The sequence below is a fragment of the Sarcophilus harrisii genome, chromosome 2 (genome assembly GCF_902635505.1).
Source record: "Sarcophilus harrisii chromosome 2, mSarHar1.11, whole genome shotgun sequence".
Taxonomy (NCBI): Eukaryota; Metazoa; Chordata; class Mammalia; order Dasyuromorphia; family Dasyuridae; genus Sarcophilus; species Sarcophilus harrisii.
The window spans coordinates 25,111,470-25,130,638 of NC_045427.1; positions in this window are offsets into that span (position 1 = coordinate 25,111,470).

A 19,169-nucleotide genomic window follows, 5' to 3' on the forward strand; every position below is an offset into this window, starting at 1 on the left:
CATCTATGGTTAAACAAGTTGTGGTAAATGAATGTAATAGAAAATTATCATACTATAAGAAATGACCAGCAGGATGATTTCAGAAAAATTTGTAAGGTTATTAAAAACTAAGTTTTAGGAAAAGGAGACTCAATACTAACTAGGTAACTGGATTGAATAGTCATTTTGTGTTTACTAACAATGTAGGAAGCCTCTGATTTAAAGCCAATTCATCTGTGAAAAGGGAATTAGTCTCATAGCTTGAAATAGAGAATTTATGACATTTCATCCAGTTCTCAAAGGATAGAAGCTGCATTAAACTGGAGACTCTAACATATGACTCAACTAATAAGAATATTATTATCTTACATTTTTTTTATTTTTCCCAGTTACATGTAAAACAATTTTTTACATTTTTTTAAAAACTTTGAGTTCCAATTTATCTTCCTTCCTCCTCTCCCTACTGAGAAGGTACATGGACGTTATGCAAAACATTTCCACGAAAGTCATAATGTGAAAAACAATATAAATTCATCCACTCACCCCTGCCCCCCTAAGAAAAGAAACTTCAAGAAAAATAAAGTTAAAAAATCATTCTACAATCTTCATCCAAACACAACCAGTTCTTTTTCTGGTTATGGATAGTGTTCATCATAAGCCCTTCAGAATAGTCTTGGATCATTGCATTACTGAGAATAACAAAGTCATTCATAACTGATCATCCCTCAGCATTACTATCACTTTGCACACAGTACATTTCATTCAGCTTGAATTCATGGTGGATTTTCCAGGGTTTTATGAGAACATCCTGCTTATCCTTTCTTATAGAACAATAATGTTCCATCATAATCATATACCACAACTTATTTAGCCATTCTTCAATTGGTGAGCCATCCCCTCAATCTCCAATTCTTTGTCCTGAGAAAAGAGCTGCTATAAATAATTTTGTACATGTAGGTCCTTTTCTTTTTTCTTTTTAATTGCTTTTGGGATTCATGCCTACTAGTGGTATTGCTATATCAAAGGATATGCATGGCTTTATAGCCCTTTGGTCATAATTCATTTTTTGATCATTTATCAATTGGAGAATGACTTAAATTTGTTGAATAATTTTGTGTGCCCTCTGTCTATATATACGTTATTATTCTTTCATGTAGAAGTTGCTTAATCTTTGATTATCCTAATTGTAGCTCCACTATGCTTGAATTATTTCTTTCTGGATGTTTGTAATATATTCTCGACCTGGAAGTTCCAAAATTTGACTATAATATTTCTGGGAATTTTCATCTTGAGATCTCTTTCAGAAGGTAATTGGTGGCTTCTTTCAAATTTTATTTTACCATCTGGTTCTGTAATATCAGAACAGTTTTCTTTGATAAAGTCTTGATAGATGATATCAAGGATATTTTTATCATGAATTTCAGATAGAATAATATATTATAAATAATCTCTTTTATATCTGTTTCCAAGTAGTTGTTTGTTTTTTTTTCCTTCCAATGAGATATTTCAAATTCCTTTTTCCTTCATTCTTTTTGGATTTTTAATTGTTTCTTCTTGATTTCTCATAAAATAATTAATTTTCATTTACTCAATCCTAATTTTTCAGGAATGATTTTCCTCAGTGAGCTTTTGTAGCTTTTTTTTTTTTTCTCATTTGGCCAATTTTGCTTTTTTAAGGCATTCTTTTTCTGAATATGTCCTTTTGCATTATGGATATTTCTCTTCACAATTTTCCTTTTACCTCTCTTACTTGATTTTCAAAATCACCTTGAACTTTCATTGTCTAAGATTAATTTTTATTGTATTTGGAACTTTGAATATAGGAAGTCCAAATTTGTTATCTTCTTTGGGGTGTGTGTTTTGATCTTCTTTGTCATCATTATCATTTTCTGTGGTCAAAATTTTTTTTCTGTTGTTTATTCATTTCACTAGCCTATTTTTTTTTTAGCTTTTAACTCTGTTAAAGTAGGACTTTTTCCTACTTTCCAGGGGAGAGGGTGTAATGTCTTAAGTTTCAGAGATTTTATGCAACTGTTTTCAGAGATTGTTCTAGAGATCTGAGTTTTCAGTTCTCCCAAGGTGTTATGATTCAAGGAGAAGTGTGTTTAAGTAGTCACAATCATTCTTGTCTGCCCTGATACTGTGAAGAGAGTCCCTCCTCCACTGTGACTCTAAGTTCTAGTGTGCCTAAGCAATAGTGTCCTTCCTCAGGGCTAGTAAAGAGACCTCCTTCTGACCAATTTGACACATTGCCATCTGTGAATTGAGACTTCTGGAAGCCGCTGCCTTTACAATTGTCTCCACTGCTTCCACTGCCATCACTGCTGCTACTGCAGATTCAGTGGGTTCCCAAGGCCTAGTACTGATTTGCTGATTTCCCAGGGTCCTCTCAATCTAGTAAAAAAATTCTGTTACCTTCCTATTTTTTTGTTTTAACTCGAAATTGGGATTCCTCTTTTCGAGGGGGAGCCAAGTCAGAAAAAACCTTTTTCAATTTCTTCTTATTTTTCAAATTTAAGTCAAAATGTTTATGCACAATTCTGAAAAGGTGAAAATCCCCCCCAAAAAATCCAGTCTGCCAAAAAGGTTTTCCCCCAGGGGGCTAGTAGAAAATTTCGAAATTAAACCGGGTGAAAGACTCGAAAGCCGCGCCCAACCCCATGGGCTTTTTGGGGCATTTGGTCCACCAGGGGCCCAAGCCAGGTTATCAATTCCGGGGGCTTTCCGGGAAAAACTTTTTCGCCTTCTACAAACTGGTGGGTTTTGTGGGGTCTGTGGTCTCCTCTGGTACTAATCCCGTCCCGGGGCCCGCCTTACCTTTCACCCCTTTTCAAATAACAACAAAAATTTTCCTCTAACATTTGAAAAAAGTTGGAACCACCCCGGGGAAAAAAACTCTCCCCAAAAATTTTCCGGGAGCCGGAAATGGGAATTTTCCCCATTCTGCAAGGGGAAGCCTACCCGCCGGGAGCCCACCCCAAAAAACTTTTCTGAAAAAATGAAAAAGCAAGACGCCCGGAAAAACTAAACCCAAAGGGGACCTCCCCCAGACTTTCCCCTTTACAGAAACCTTAGAAAGGGCATTTGTCTCGAGTTAGGTAAAAAAAAGAAAGAAAGGCCTAAAAAACAATTCCAAAATCATGGAAAAAAAAATTACACATAGATTTTTAATTTGGAAAAGAAAAACCCCGGAAGGGAAAATTAAAAAAGACAAAAACCAAACCGAAAAAAATAATTGGAAAAAAAAATAACCTAAAAAAAAAAATTTAAAAAAAAACCCAAGACAAAAAATTAAAAAACCAATTGACATTACAGAAAAAAGGTAAAAACTTTGAAGAAAAACAAAAAATTAAAACTGCTTTAAAACAAACATTAAAAGCAAAAAAAGTAAGAAAAAAAAAAAAAAACTAAAAAAAACCAATACTCCAACAAATTAAAAAAAAATTAAAAAAACCAAAGGGTTTAATTTTAAAAAACAATAAAAACGTCTATTTAAAAAAAAAAACCCCAAAATAAAAATAAAAAAAAAAGCATTAAAAATATAAATTTGAAAAAAAACCCCAAACAAAAACCCAAAAAATAAAATTTCCAAAAAATAAATTAAAAAAAAATTTTTAAAAGAAAAAAAAAACCATTTAAACCAAATTCAAAAGACACCCAAAATCCCCCAAAAAAAAACCTGAAAACCCAATATTCCAAAAAACAAAAAAAAAAAACCAAAAAAACCCCAAAATTAGAAAAAAAACCCAAAAAAAAAAAACCCAAAACCCTAAAAAAAACAAAAAAAATACCAAAAACCAAAATAAAAAATCAAAAAAAAAAAAAAAAACAAAAAAATCCAAAAAAAAATAAAAAAAATTTAAAAAAAAAAAAAAAAACAAAAAAAAAGCAAACCACCCCAAAAAACAAAAACATCCCAAAAAAAAAGAAAAACAAACTTACCCAAATTTCTCAAAAAAAAAAAACATTTATTTTAAAAAAAACCCTTATCAAAAAAAAAAAAAAAAAAAAAATTAAAAGAAAAAACCAAAAAAAAATTAAAAAAAAAACCCCAAATAAAAAACAAAAATTTAAAAAAATTTAAAAAAAAAAAAAAAAACAAAAATTTGAAAAAACCAAAACCAACAAAAAAGCAAAACTCCCCAAAAAAAGAAAAACCAAACACAAATCCATCAAAAAAACCAAATTTTTAAAAAACAAAAAAAAAAAAAAAAAAAAAAAAAACTTCAAAAAAGATAAAAAGATATCCAAACAAAAACAAAAAAAAGAAAAAAAAAAAAATCTAAAAAAAAACCCAACAACAACCCAAAACCAATAAAAAAAACTCCCCCAAAAAAAAAAAACAAAAAAAAACAAAAACACCAAACAAAAATTCAAAAACCACCCCAAAAAAACCAAAAAAAAAAAACAAAAAAAAAAAGTAAAAAGCCCAAAACAGAAAAAAAAAACCAAACAAAAAAAACCAAACCACTTCCCTCCCAAATTCTGAAACCTATTCAAAAAGTAACCACCATTTAAAAAAAACCCAAAAACCCAAAAAAAAACCATGCAGGCCCTAAACAAAACCACCCCAAAAAAAAAAAAACCCATGCCCAAAAAACCCCAAAAAACTGGCCCCCACAAAAGAAACCCAAAATAAAACCCTCAAAATAGAAACACAAAAAAACAACAAAAGGAAACAAAAAATTTATACCCCAAAATTCCCCCAAACAAAACAAAAAAGAAAAAAACCAATAAAAAACTTAAAAAAACCAAGTAAAACCCCTAAAACAAGAAACAAAAAGAAAAATAAAAAAAACAAAAAAAAAACAAAACAAAAAAACAAAATATTTCAAAAAAAACCAAAAAAATTTTAGAAACCCCAAATTAAAAAAAAAAAAAAAACAAAAGTAAAAACCCAAAAACAAAAAAAATTTCCAAAAAAAGAAAACAAAAAAACCCCACAAAACCAAAAATCCCAAAAAAAACAACCCCCCAAAAACCCTTTCCCAATAAAAGAAAAAAAGAAAACCCAAAACAATCCCCGAAAAAAAAAAGAAAACAACAATTAAACAACCCCTAAAAAAAACCCAAAAATAGAAAAATTTCCCCAACCCCCAAAAAGAAAGGCAAAACCACCCTTCAAAAAAAAAAAAACAAACACCCCCAAAAAAAACAAAAAAAAATTTAAAAATTCAACAAAAAAACAATCCCAAATACCCAAAAAAAAACTCCAAAACAACAAAAAACCAGAAAATTTCAAAAAAAAAACCAAAATCCTAGCCCCCAAATTCCCAAAACACCCCCAAAAATTTCCCCCCAAAAAAAATGGGAAAATTTTACCCCATCACTTATAAAAACATCCGCCTAAAACAAAAACCCCTTCCCAAAAAAATCCTTGACCCCATCCCCCCCAAACCCCAAAACAAAAATAAAAACCAAAAAACCCAAAACCTCCACTTTGCCACAAAAAACCCCCCAAAAAAACCCAAAAACAAAAAGCCCCAAAAAAAAAACATTTTGCAAAAATTTAAAAAACCAACAAAACCCAAGCTTACTTGCCCCCCCTAAACCCCCCCAAAAAAACCTACTACAACCCAAAACCCCCAAAAAAAATTTTGCAAAAATCCAAAAAACCCAAAATCAAAAACCCCCACCCTCCCCAGGCAAAAAAAATTTAATTCAAAAAAAAAAAAAAAAAACCAAAAAAATTTAAAGCCAACAACCAAAAAAACTAAAACCCAAAAAAAAAACAAAAAAACAAGAAAAAACCCAAAAACCCCAAAATAGAAAAAAAAAAATAAAATTAACCCAAAAAAAAAAAAATATAAAAACCAAAAATTTTAGGCAAAAAAAAAGTAAAAAAAAACAAAAAAAACATCAAAAAAACAAAACCAAAAAACCCCCAAAAATTTTTAAATAAAACTTTTAAAAAAATCAAAAAATTAAAAAATATTAAGAAACCAAACATTACCCAAAACCAAAAATAAAAGCGAAATTTACATAAAAAAAAAAAATAATAAAAGGGAACAGGATAGTTTATTAATTGGGAAGGGAAGTTTTTAGACCAAAAGAAAGAGTTTTATGACAAAAAATGAAAATTTCATTATACCAAATGAAATTTTTGTAAAACAAAAATTGCAACAAATTAGAAAAGAATAAAGGAAAATTTTTTGAAATTTTTAAAGCAAATTCCAAAATATTAAAATTAATTAATTTTAAAAAAAAACCACTAAAATTGAAAAATGGTCAAAGGATATGAACAGACAATTCTCAGATGAAGAAATTGAAACTATTTAGTATTGAAAAATCTCCAAGTCATTATTAATCAAGAAAGTTAAGACAACTCTAAGATACCACTACACACCTGTCAGATTGGTAAGATGACAGGAAAAATTTGATTGTTGGAGGGATTGGGAAAACGGACATTGATTATTGTTGGGGGTTGTGAACGAATCCAACCATTTTTGGGAAGTAGTTTGGAACTATCTCAAAAAGTTATCAAACTGTGCTCCCTTTTCCACAGTGTTACTACTGGGATTATATCCCAAAGAGATTATAAAGAAGGAAAAGGGACCAGTATTACGAATGTTTGGCCCCTTTTTGTGTGCTAGAAACTGGAAACTGAATGGATTCCATCAGTTGGAGAATGGGCTGAATAAATTGTGGTATATGAAAATTATGGAATATTACTTTCTATAAGAAATGACCAAAGGATGATTTCAGAAATGGAGACTTCAAAGTGCTAGTAAATAGGGAAGGGTTTTCTTCAACAATACTAGATGATGATAGTCCCTTTGGATCAGGCCATCCTCACAACAAGATCAACAAATCATTTCTAATGGAGCAGTAATGAACTAACTAACTATACCCAGAAAAAAGAACTCGGGGAGATAAAACCATTACATTAATTCCCAGTCCCTATATTTATACACACCCATCTTTGATTCACCAACTAATTTAAATTAATTCAGAGTCTGATTCTTTTTGTACACCAAAAAATTTTTGTTTTATCATTTTATCTAATTATATTTTAATATATTTAACATCTATGGTCATCCTGCCATTTAGGGGGAGGGGGGTAAAAGGTGAAAAAATTGGAACAAAGAGGTTTGGCAGTTGTTAATGCTTAAAGTTACCCATGTTATATCCTGTAAATTAATATTAAATAAAAAAAAAAAAAAAAAAAGATAACAATTGTGGAAAAGGAAGGAATTTATGACCAAAAAGAACTAGAATCATTAGTCAAAAATGAAAATTTTGATTATATCAAATTGAAAAGTTTTGCAAAACAAAACTAATAGACAAAATTGAAAAAGCAATAAATTGGAAAACATTTTTACAGTCAAAGATTCTGATAAAGGCCTCATTTCTAAAAATATAAAAATTGACTCTAATTTATAAAAATCAAACCATTCACAATTATAAATGGTCAAAGAATGAACAGACAATTTCAGATGAAGAAATTAAACTATTTCTAGCCAATGAAAAAGATGCTCCAAGGCATAATTAATAAGAAAATCAAATTAAAAGACAACTCTGAGATACCATCCATCCTTCAGATTGCAAGGTGAAGGGAAAGAAATTGGAATTTGGAGGGGATGTGAAAACTGGGACACTGATACATTGTTGGTGGAATTGTAAAATAACCATTCTGGAAGTGATTTGGAATGTCTCAAAAAGTTATCAAACTAGCATATCCAGCAGTGTTACTACTGGGCATATCCCAAGAGATTTTAAAAGAAGGAAAGGAACCTGTATGTACAAGAATTTTTGGAAGCCTTCTTTGTAGTGGCCAGAAAATGGAAACTGGGTGGATGTCCATTTGGAGAATGGCTGTAAATTGGTATATGAATATTATGGAATATTATTGTTCTTGAAATGACCAACAGGATGACAGAAAGGCCGGAGACTTACAAAACTGATGCTGGTAAATAGGCAGGACCAGGAGATCATTTATACTTCAACAACAATCTGTATGATGATCAATTCGATGGACAGGCATCCTCAGCAATGAGATAACCCAATCAGTTAATAGAGCAGTAATAATTGAACCAGCTAACCCCCAAAAGAACATGGAGATGACTATGAACCCTATAAGAATTAATTCCTATATTTTTGTCCCCCATTTTTTGATTTCCCTTCACAGGCTAACTATACACTATTCCAAAGTCCGATTCTTTTTGTACAGCAAAATAACTGTTAGGACATGTATACTTATATTGTATTTAACTTAATACTTTAACATATTTAACCTGTATTGGTCAACTTCATCTGGGGGAGTGAGTGGGGGGAAGAAGGGGAAAAGTTGGAACAAAAGGTTTTGCAATTGTCAATACTTAAAAATTACCTATGCGTATATCTTTTAAATAAAAAGATATATTTAAAAAAAAAAAGATAGTTGAGAGGTCACAAGACACAATCCTAGCTTGCTGAATCTAAGGTTCTGCTGGCATGGCCTGCTCTGGGAATGTACTGGATTCCCACCCTGGTGGAATATATCTTTTCTACTAATCTTCTAAGTTGTTTTGGCTGGAAAATTATTCTACTCCATCTTTTTAGAGTAATAATTTAAAGGAACTTGGAGGGGTTTGCAGAAGAGCTCAAGCCAGTCCCTGCCTTTATTCCTCTACCTTTATATTTGTAAACTTTAAGATTGTAAAATACTTTACATATATTATCCCATCCTATATCTCTTCAGCCTTTTGTAGCCAGATTCTTTAATAAGGCCAATTAAAAAAAAAAAAGCCTTCACTTTTTTTTCTCTTCTCATGCTTTTCATAACATCTTAAAATCCAGCTTCTGACTTTAGGTGCCACTGAAACAACTGCCTCTAAAGTTATTCTCTCTTCCTTGATACTCTTTACTGACCACCCTATATCCTGTTTTTCCTCTTCTTATTTGATCATTATTTCTCTGTATTATTATTATTTTTTTTTTGCTGGATTCTCCTCCAGATCAAGCTCTGTCATTGCAGGTTTTCCTTAGGTTCTGTCTTGAGCTGTCTTCAATTATCCATAAAGAATACTTGGTGCTTTCATTAGCTCTTATGTATTTAATGACTGTATCTAGTCTAATGATTCTCAAATCTAACTTTCTTGCCTGAATTTGTCTGTTGACCTTCAATATCCCCTCTCCAAATGCCTTAAGAAATCTGAAAATGGATATCCAGTAAACAGTTGAAACTGTTACTATCTACAAATGTTTACAAAACAGAACCCATTATTTTCCCCCAAAACTCTCTCCTCTCTTTTCTTCTCTATTACTGTAGAAAGCAGTAGAAGGCCATCTCCAATCATTCTGATCTGTATCTTGCCACTGGACCCACAAAGCTCTGGATGTGAAAGTGAATCTGGTGATTTTGTACAGCCATCCCTCACCTAAATCCAATTTACTTGCTTGTCATGGTATCACTTCCCTGATACCATGGCTCTCTTCAAGAAACAAAGGACAAACAACAATAAGACAATAACATCTTCCTACTTCCTCAGTCTCACAGTCTACAAATCATTCTGAATTACTCACTATCTCTCCCTCTCCTATAGCCAATCTATTGTTAAGGCCTATAGATTTTCTCTTTAAATCGTATCTCACATGTACCACTTTCTCCCCTCTGACAGTACCATTGCTTTAGTGCAAGGCCCGCATTACCTCATGCCTTGATTATTGTAAAACTCTTTTGGAGGGATTGTGTGACTCGAGCTTTTCCTTACTCCAGTCTATCTTACATTCATCTACTTAAAGCAATTTTCCTAAAGTGTAGGTCCAATCATGACACATCCCCCTTCTCTATAAATTCCGCTTCCTACAGACTCCAGTATCAAATTCAAAATATTGTTTTTGTCTCTTGACACTCTTGATTATCCAACCCCCTCTTACTTCCATCATTTTCATACATTTTACCTCCCAACATTTAATCTCTAATCCAGTGACATTGGCCTTTTGGCTGTCCTACAAGAAAGATGATATGTGTCTGGGTTCTGAAGAGTTTTCGCTGATTGTTCCCTATGTCTATACCTGTCACTTAACTCTAACTATTGATCTTTTTGGCTTCTTTTAAGTCTCAACTAAAACCTTACCTTCTATAAGCATTCCCCAACCTCTAAAACATGTATCGGTCAACCTGCCATCTGGGGGAGGGAGTGGGGGGAAGGAGGGGAAAAGTTGGAACAAAAGGTTTTGCTATTGTCAATGCTTAAAAATTACCCATGCATATATCTGGTAAATAAAAAGCAATATATTTCTTTCTTTTGGCTATTTCCTACATATTATGTATATATCTTAATTTGTGAATATTTGTTGTATGTTGTCTACACCATTACTCTACAAACTAACTCTTTGAGAACAAGGACTGTTTTTTTGTCTCTTTTGGTATCCTCAGTGCTTAACATAGTGTCCGGAACATGAGAGGTGCTTATGTTTACTTGATTGATTGATTGATTTTCATAGCAATCCTACAAAGTACTATTAGTAATCTTGTTTTAGATAGATAAAGAAACTGAGGTTGAAAGCAACTAACTAATTTACATAGAGAACTACACATTATAGATGTCAGAACAGGATTTTCACTCTCTGGCTGCAACTCTAGGATTCTATATTTTATGGTATGTTGGATAGAACAAAAGTAGTATGTGGGAGTAAAAGACTCAAATTCTTCTCAATTTTCCTTTCTTTTATCAGGTGGAGTGAGAATTCCAACCATAAGTGATTCATCTCAACTTTCTTGAATGGATTCTTACTGATTCTTTTACTCATTGTTTTTTGATCATTTATGGTGGGTGGGTGGGTAGGTATGGGGGCTGCTATTTGACTTAAAATAGACAATTGCTGCTTCTCCATTTCCATTATTCTTTTAGAAATGCAGCATTGTAGTGAAGAAAGGACCTGATTCTGCAGTCAGAGGACAGGAGTTGAAATTATTCCAAGTCTGACATTTACTAACTGTGAGTTCTTGAATAAGTTACTTGATCTTCATTTGCTATAATAGATTCTGTATTTGTAAAATTAAGGGAATTGGACTAGATGGTCTTTGGAGCCCCTTCCAATTCTTTATCTGGGATCCCATAGGACTTTTTAAATGTGGTGTTTTTGGACATATAATATCCTTTAATATCCTTTATGATTGATTGACTTTCTTTTGGTCTCTCTGTCTCTGTCTGTATGTGAGTGTTTCTCTGTTTCTCCATATATCTCTGTCTCTGTCTCTCATTAAAAAAGTATAATATTGTATCTCTATCTATCTACACACACATATATAAAGATAGAAATATTATATCTTTTATATGGTATTTTTATATATATGTATATTTTGTTATATGTGTGTGTGTGTGTGCGTGTATGCGTGTGTATGTAAAAATAGTTAGAGACATACAGTATGGCTCTTTTAATTGTGTATCCCTGTATTTATGCTTCCTTAAGGGAAGCATAGAATGTCCTTCCAAAATAGCTCCAAACAATGTCGTTTATTGAACTATGACAAAGCAAAATTAAATAATCTGGTACTAAACTAAGGGATCAAATCCATGCCCTCAGTTTCCCAAGCCTTGAAGCTTCATTATAAGAGTAGTATGAGAGGCAGTAAGGGAACTACCTTACTGAAGTTTGGGTAAAAGGAAATTGAATGTTTAGGAAAAGTTCCAGGTCCATGACTCTGAAGAAAAATAGGGAATAACCTCTTTTCATTAATGGAACACAGAGAATGCCTAATTCCTCCTGGAATTTCCATTTTAAAAGTCAATATTAGTCTAGACACAATAACAAAAAAGCTACACCTAACTCCCTCCCCCAAATAAAAAAAGGGAGAAATACAAAGAAGCAGCTCAAAGTGGCTGGACATTCACCAATATTTTAGTAGGCAGAGATGATGATGGTGATACATACTCTGCATATAGCCTTTTTTTTTTTTTTCCTGAACAGATGAGAAAAAGAAAAGAAATAAAATATATTGTGCCTGCATTCAAAGTTCATAACTGTGTAGCTAAATTTCCTCTAAATGTTTCATGAATACTTTGAATTTAAAAAAAATAGAATCTATTATTCATTGTAGTCTCTATAGTCTCTATACCTATTGTGATTACTTTTGTGTTTCTCCTACCTAGGCTCTTCTTTATACTCCCTTCTATAGGCTTGTATCTCCCATCTCCATTGAAACCCTGTTCTAAACTTCTTTCATCCTGAATGTCTTTCTTAACGAACTCCATCCATCTCTGACTATACCTGTATTCTATATTTTTACTCCCCTCCAAATAGTCTCAATAATTTAATGATTCTTACTTTGTTGCTTCTTGCACATATCCTTCCATTGCCTAATGAAATCATTTTTCCTGTCCATTTCCTATGACTAGATTATTCTTCCTTATAATGTCTGTTTCTTGGCTTCTTTAAAAATTTAACCCCAATTCAACATTTTGAAAGAGATTTTTTTTCCCTGATGATGGTCTCCTGCTTCATACTTTCTAAATAACTGACAATGTACTTTCTGAAGTTATCTTCAATTTGCGCCATACATATCTATTGAAATGTGTAGGATATTCAGGAAGACTTGCACCTCTGATGTGAGGGCTTGTCAAGCTATTTTCAGAGCTGCTCCTCCACATTTGGTGTCTACTTTCATCCAACATTTACTTGTGGCTCCAAGGAGCCATAACATCGCAAATGGCCACATCCAAGTAAAACCATTTCAGCGGAGAGGCTGAACAAGGTAACCAATAAGCCTTATACCATTGGTGAATTTGGCGATATCTACCCCAAGTATGTGGTGATTTATCCTGGAAAAATGGACAGAGGGGAATAATTTGTTGTAATGGCCGTGAAGGCATCTGAAGCAGGTACCGTGGAGCTTGGTCAGATGCCAAGCCATATCCAGGCCATCCCCAGACATCCTGACTTTTGTCTTTCCAGTGGACTTGAATGATTCTGCCAGAGAGAATAAGACTGATGATTTTGTGTATCTCTACATAAATCTCCTGCTTTAAGACATCACCCCATGATGTCATTGCTTCTCTTTAAAACAAAGGAACAGTAACAATATACCTGGTGTATACAATTATTTTAATATCATTTTCACCTATTGGAATGTAAACTACTTGAAGACAGGGTCTATATTTTTACAATTCCTTTTTCTTCCACTGCTAAGAACAATGTCAGACACATAGTAAATAATTCTTTTTGAGTGTCTGGGGGGTAATTGGATCCTAAGTGCCCTTCCAACTCTAAAATTTCATTATGTCATTTGATTTCAGTAATCAGTTATCAGGACTGTATCATTGTAAATTGAAATAATATTGAGATGTTTTGTATTTAGCCTCTAACATATATTTCTCTCCCAGCCCTATATTGCTCATATAGTTGCTGTATACTGTAGGTACATGATCCAATTTCTTGATTGAATTCAGAAATCTCTTCATGGAATTTCTACATTTAGATACGTGCAATACTTCAGGTAAAGTCTCAAGTTTCCTATTCTAATGAAAAAACACAAGAAATCAGAGACTTGAAATGTGTGAAGACACTTAAAGTTGTCATGCATTTAGTTTTATTTTTAAGATGAATTCTAGCCCTTCAGGACATATTGTTCAAGGACACTCCTTCATTCCAGCTAGCACCTTTCTTGTGATTTATATCAAGACTTTCATCTTTATACAACTCATTATACCTTCTGAGCTCACTTTATACAAGAAATACACCTGATGATTCAAATCAAACCCCAAGATCATCCCAGTAGCAATGTAAGAAGATACACTATGTATTTAATCAGTCAACAAACATTTATTGAGTTTTAATTAGGCACTGAGGACTTTGCTAAGCACTGTGACATTTTTTAAAGGTAAAAAACGCAATTCTTGGCCCCAAGGAGCTCATGTTCTGTGGGGGAAGGAGTATTTATAAAAGATACACACATACATATATACATGTGTGTATGTATATATAATGCATATATATATATATAAACATATACATTTATATATGCACACACACACACACAAACATATAAACTCCCCAAGAAATGGCATTGTGGGTAGGGAAGGCAACCAGGAAAGGCCTCTTACAGAAATTGAGACTTAATTTGATACTAGAAGGAGACTCGAAAGCAAATGAGAAGAGGCAATGAGAAAGAAGACTATTCCAGGTATCACCCAGTTTGAGTACAGGACCAGAGTACTTAAAATAGAGTCCTCTGTGTGTGGAATGCTTCTGTGAAACATTTCTGAGAGAGACCATGGCTATCTCACCCAGTGTGGTTTGGAAGCACCCTCTTCCTATTGGGTGTATGACTGTAATAGACTGTATCTTGAAAATTAGCAGAAAAGTACAAAATTCTTCTTTCTTTCTAATGTGTCCAGAAATGCCCCCCACCTCCCAGCATATATAATATTAGCTAAGTTACCTGAAGAGAAAGGATGCTTTTTCCTTCTGTATAGGCTCTGTGCCCTTGACAAATAGCCTCTGGGATTTTGATCTGTTTAGGTTTTTCCTCATTTCTAGATGCAGGCAATGGAAACCCAGATCCAGGACTTCAGGTCATACTTATTTGGAGCCAGGATTCCAATCTGGATATTGTTGTCAACCTACCAAGGAAGCCCAGGGAAGACATAGTCACCCTTCTGAGTTGGGGGGGGGGCAGATTAAATCTTTGAACTTGGAAATTTGTGGGATTTATAGCAAATAGGATTTGGGCTAAATTGTAAAGATTTCTGGGTCTAAAGTCAGGAAGGCCTGAATTAAAATACTCTCAGACACTTAATAGCTATGTGATCTTGGATGAATTGCTTAACTTCTGATTGACTCAGTTTCTTCAACTGAAAAATGAAAATAATAATAACATTTACTTCCGAGGTTGTTGTAAGTGTCAAATAACATCGTATTGAGAAAATGTGTGGCCTAGCAGATAGAGAGCTGAGTCTGGAATGAGGAAGCCTGAGTTAAAATGTGGCCTCAGCTGCTTATTAGCTTTATGACTCTGGGCCACTCACTGTTTCAGTGTCTTTTACTGCAAAGTAGGTATAGTAACATCTACTTTCCAGGGTTTTGTGATGATCAAATAAGATAATATTTATAAAGTACTTAGCATGAAGTATAGGACATATTAGGTTCTTTGTAAATTCTTATTCCTTTTTTTTTTCTCTCCTCTACTCTTCAGAGACTAAGATGGTTGTAGGGTTTTATGTCCCCAAGGATGTGAAGTAATACATGATTGTATGTGTTAAAGTTTTGAAGTAAATACTCCTTTGTAAACTATAATCTAATTCTATGTGGATAATGGAATTAGGGAGGATAGGCCCCTAAAATTGAACAAGTACAGTTGGGGTGGGGGAGTTGAGACAATGATAGGGAAAGACAGTGCCCTTAAGGGTATTAGACAACCCTAGAGGAGGAGTAGAATGTAAAATACCTGACCTTGAGGTTGTGGGGATCAAGGTAATAACTATTACATACATATGGAGTTGTTTTTTTTTTTTTTTTTTTTTTCTGTGAAAATCGTTAGAACCAGTATCTATTTAAAACCATCAGCAAGCATTATTTGTAATGAAGAGAAACTGGATGCATTCCCAATAAGATCAAAGGTGGAACAAGGATACCCATTATCACCACTACTATTCAACATTGTACTAGAAAGTGGTTAACCTTACCAATAAGAAAAGAAAAAGAAATTAAAAGAATTGGAATAGGCAAGGAGAAAATATCTTTGCAAATGATACGATGATATACTTAGAGAATCCTAGAAAATCATCCAAAAACCTACTGGAAACAATCCCCAGCTTTAGCAAAGTTGCAGGATAAAAAATAAACCCACACAAATCATTAGCATGTCTATATATTATTGGTAAAGTCCATCAACAAGAGCTAGAAAGAGAAATTACATTTAAATTACTGTAGAAAAAATAAAATACGTAGGGAGTCCACCTGCCAAGACAAACCTAAGAACTATATGAACATAATTACAAAACATCTTAGACAAATAAAGGCAGATCTAAAGAACTGGAAAAAAATTCAATTGCTCTAAACCAAGCTAATATAATAATAAAAAAATGACTATTATGCCTAAATTGATTTACTTGTTCAGTGCCACACTAATGAAACTGCCAAAAATTATTTTATAGAGCTAGAAAAAATAATAACAAATATTTTCTAGAACAAAAGGTCAAGAATATCAAAGGAATTAAAGAAAAAATACAAAGGATAGTAGCTTAGCAGTACCAGATTTAAAAGTATATTATAAAGCAGCAGTCATCAAAACCATTTGGTACTAGCTAAAAAATAGAATGGTGAATCAGTGGAATAGAGTAGATATACATGACATAATAATCAAGGTCTATAGCAATCTAATATTTGATAAACTTCCAAACTGAAGGTTCTGGAATAAGAACTCACTACTTGACCAAAATTGCTGAGAAAACTGGAAAATAATGTGTCAGAAACTTGGCATAGGCCTATATTTTATACCTCATACCAAAATAAGTTCAAAATGGGTGCATAATTTGGAGAGAAAAGATGATACCATAAACAAATTAGGAGAGCAAGAGATTACTTTATCTATCAGATCTTTGAAGAAGGGATAAATTTATTAATGTAATGGAATATTATCTTTCTATAAAATGATGAACTGATTTTAGAAAACCCTAGAAAAGACTTACATGAACTGATGCTGAGCAAAACAAGCAGAACGAGGAATACATCCTACACAATAACAGCAAGAATATGAGATGATAAACTATAAAAGACTTGGTTCTTTTCAGTGGTTCAGTGACCCTCCAAAATTCCAATAGACTTTGGACAGAAAATGCAATCTGCATCCAGAAAAAGAACTAAGAAAATTAAATGTAAATCAACCCATGCTATGTTCACTTCTTTTTTCTGTTTTTTTTTTTTTTTTAATCTGTCCCTGGTTTTTCCCTTTTGCTCTGATTTTTCTTTCCCAACATGATTCATAAAGCAATGTGTGTTAACAATAAATAAATTTACTAGAAAAAAAGTAAATGATTAATACTAGGAAATCAGTTGTCATATAGGAGAAACAGCAAATCTAAGTATTATAACACATGCGGTAGATAATAATTAGTATGAAAACTGGAAATATAGGCAGGGCAAAACCACAAAGATCTTTAAAATTCAAACAGACCGATATATTTGACCCTAGAGGTAATAGGAAAGCACTCCAGTTTATGGATAGTATTGTGATATAATCAGAAAATTGATTTAGGAAAATCACTTGGTTCTCCTAAAAAGGAGAAAGTCTTAGAAAAGAGAGAGATTTGAAACTGACTAACCAGAACATATTTCTGCAATAATTCAGGCAGGAGCAAATGAGGACCAATACCAAGAAGTAGTTATGTGATAAAAACAAACAAAAAACCTGATATGAAGATGTGGTGGGATGGAGTGGCAAAGATGTAAAATATACAAAAATAATTCTATTTGGAGTATGTTGACTTCAGGATATCTATGGCATATCTAATTAAATATGATCAATATGTAATATGAAACTGGATCTTAAAAGAGAGGGTAGGAATGTTAATCTACCTATTTATCTCTATTTAAAGATAGTGATAAGTGTGAATATATTTTATACTTATATAGATATCTATAGATATGGCTGTTAAATGGATGGATAGCTATATAGAGAGAGAGATTGAGTAATCAATTTTTATAAACATGAAAATCCATCATCTACTTTGGGTCAACAATTATTTTACATGGAACGAATAATGTTTCTGTCCTCAAAATAGGGATAATCTAGTTGAGGAGAAAATGGCTATGCATATGACACTACTAGAAAATTAAACTATAAATGGGAGAGAATCCTTGAGTCTAGGAGTTTGTCTATTTTTTCCAAAAAATGTAGACAGAAATTAGACTTGTGATTTCATTTTTCTGGAGAACTCTTGGATAAAATAACTTCCTCTATGAAAGTCACTGCTTTCCTTTTATCTTTTAATCTTAGCTTTCAAGACAGCTCAGTTGTTACTCCACAGTCATAATCAGTATCTGAAGAAATTTGAAACCAGGATTCCTGGCTTCCAAATTAGCTCCCAATTCATTAGAAGAATACTAATACATGACAGAAAATTGAACATTAATTATTTGATTTACTTGTTGGAAAGATTCATGACCCAAAAGGAGCTAAAAAACATAGAAATAGATAATTTTTAAAGTCCTTTTCATCTCTAGAAATCTATGAATTGATAAAAATAAAGTTTCTATGCCCAATTCATATTTTCTTTATGAAACATATCTTCAGTAACTACTTACAGACAAGATGTCTTTTTGATCCCCACTCCACTGAAAGATGAGGCTCCTGGTTACCAATGCCAAAGCAATGATCTCTGAGCAGCAGGAGCAGAAGCTGTTTCTGGTGATTAGCAGCATCTGCACAGGAAATGAGTTGTATTGTTGCAGATGTTGACTGAAGATTGCACTCTTGTATTGGCAGCTGGTTCTCTCATCACACTAATGATAAAGAATTTAAGTCTTCAGCTTTTTTTCTTTTTGAAGAGAGGAGAGAGTTCACTGGAGCACACTATCTATGCGTTTTATTTAGTCATAAAAAGTCATTTTTTCCACTTTAAAAGATGACATCACCAAGTTATTGAATTATCTGAATGACTAGGGTTGGAATTATATAAGTTAAATGGTAAATGGCAAAGCTAGATGGTACAAAAATGTCTCAGTATTAGAAATGAATTGGATATCTGTGGTGTTGACCAAATCCTGGAATACCAGAAGAAGAGCGGAAAGTAGCAAAATAGATATATATTTTTTTAAACTTAGAAAGCTACAACCACAGACCTATCCCACAATATCATTGCTTAAGACCAGTGGATTCTGCTTCTCACTCTCCATCTCCTTCCAAAAAAAGACCAGTTTAGACAGGGGATAGTTCAGATGTCTAGTCTTCTCAGTCTTATATAACTCACATTATATCCAGCTATATTTACTTTCCAAAGAATCAAGACTAATCCCAAGACAATGAAGTACTTTGTTGCTCTGACAATGGGCTAAAGATTTGTGGAGTTTTATAGCTGGAAGAAGACTTAGAGCATATACAATCAAACCCCAGCACTTTATATGAAATTAAGGGCTTTCAGTGGTAAAAATGACTTCCTCAAAGTTACATTAGCTACTCAGAGTGGGAAAGAATCTTAGAGGCCAGACTTTCCAATCCCCATTGTAGAATTATCAAATTAAGAATAAGAAAAGTAGACAAACTCTGT